The 1,762-nt window shown below is 46.8% G+C and overlaps 1 protein-coding gene across 1 annotated transcript in view; it reads right to left on the bottom strand.

Moving 5' to 3' along the window:
• Positions 1–1,762, bottom strand: part of NID1 (nidogen 1) — a 90,630-nt gene that overhangs the window by 40,369 nt on the left and 48,499 nt on the right. The window lies entirely within an intron of this gene.

Here is a 1,762-nt window from a genome sequence, read left to right on the forward strand (position 1 = left end):
CCTGAGCAAGGGGTAAATGGGACCTCCAGTCCACCATGCCCCAACAGAAGGGTCTCAACAGAAGGGCCAGTGCACAGCATTGCACACTGCACAGATGCCTGAGCAAGGGGTAAATGGGACCTCCAGTCCACCATGCCCCATATGCCAGGCCAGCATCACAGGGTTGTGTCCACTCAGAGGGGTGTCTAAGTCTTCGTGTTAAGATCACTTACAGGTAAGCTGAGGCCCATCCTTCCTTCAAGGAAACATGTTTTGTGTATTTCTTTCTTTCTTCCTTTTTTTTTCTTTTGAGGTAGAGGCTCAAGCTGTTGCCCTATGTAGAGTGCCATAGCATCACAGCTCACAGCAACCTCCAACTCCTGGGCTCAAGCGATTCTCCTGCCTCAGCCTCCCAAGTAGCTGGGATTACAGGTGCCCACCACAACACCCGGCTATTTTTTGGTTCTAGTTGTCATCGTTGTTTGGTGGGCCCAGATTCGAACCCGCCAGCTCTGGTGTATGCGGCTGGTGCCTTAGCGGCTTGAGCTACAGGTGCTGAGCCATGTTTTGTGTATTTCAATTAACTGTAGAAATTTTTCCCAGTGAAAAAGAGAAAGTCATGGATTTACAGAAAGAAGTCAGGCTGAATACCCAGAAAATAATGTTCTCTATCAAGAAAAAAAAAAAGTAACTTTCGCAGAGCTGAAATCTCCACTCTGCAAAGGGAAGTGGCCTCCCTGAGCTTGCAGATGTTTGGGTCACACTCAAAGTATGAGAACTGCCTGTTCCCTCCCACCCTCAAAACACCACTTCACCCTGGGACCTCTGCAGCCTCACCCAACCTTTGGGACAGAGCAAAGAGAAAACATTCTGGAAGTTAGTGGACAGTGAGAAAGAGGGAAGAAGGAGTCTGTTTTAAATCGGGAAGACGTGTTGAGCTCAGATGGCCCACTCGGCACGTTGCCCTCCAGACCTAAAAACATGCGGGTCCCGGTCATTTAAGAATCTTCAACTTCAATTCTTGAAGCCATACGATTTTCCATAGAACTTCTACCTTTTGATCCAGGATTCTCACTGCTGCGTATGTACCCAAAGGAAAAAACGTCATTTTATAAAAAGGACACAAAAGTTTACAGCAGCACACTTCACAATCACAAAGACGTGAAAACAGCCCATGTGCCCACCCATACATGAATGGGTTGATAAAATGTGGCGTGGGCAGACCACGGAGTACTACTCAGCCGCAAAGAGAAATGACGATCTAGGATCTTATGTGACAACCTGAACACCAGGTTCAGGAACGGGACACCAGGCTTCTAAGTGAAACTTCACCAGCATGGAGAAACAAACACATGTACTCAATATCAGGTTGGAGCCGATCGATCCACACTGAAGTGAACATACAGAAATGGATCTCAATGAAAAGCAAGCTGGCAGAGGAGGGAGAAGGGGTGGGCGAATTCATGGCTACTGGGTACGGGGAATACTGGGAGGGCACGCTCATAACCCTTGACTCAATTTGTGCAGAAAACAAAGTACGCAAACAAAACACATATATCCCCTAACATTCTAAAATCAACAACAAAACAACAAAAATTTCTTGGAACCAGTAGGTCAAAGTGCAACAGTTGGAACAATTTACACAATCTGGCCGTCTGTGGTTGACACATCTCCACCATCAGTGACCCAGCACACAATTAGCCTAATTCACAGCAGCGACTTGCTCCCTTCAGTAAAGCCGAAAAGTGACGCCACTACTTGTGGTTCACAAAACTAAAATTCA

This window comes from Otolemur garnettii, unplaced genomic scaffold (assembly GCF_000181295.1).
Source record: "Otolemur garnettii isolate 467f Iridium unplaced genomic scaffold, OtoGar3 scaffold00116, whole genome shotgun sequence".
Lineage (NCBI taxonomy): Eukaryota > Metazoa > Chordata > Mammalia > Primates > Galagidae > Otolemur > Otolemur garnettii.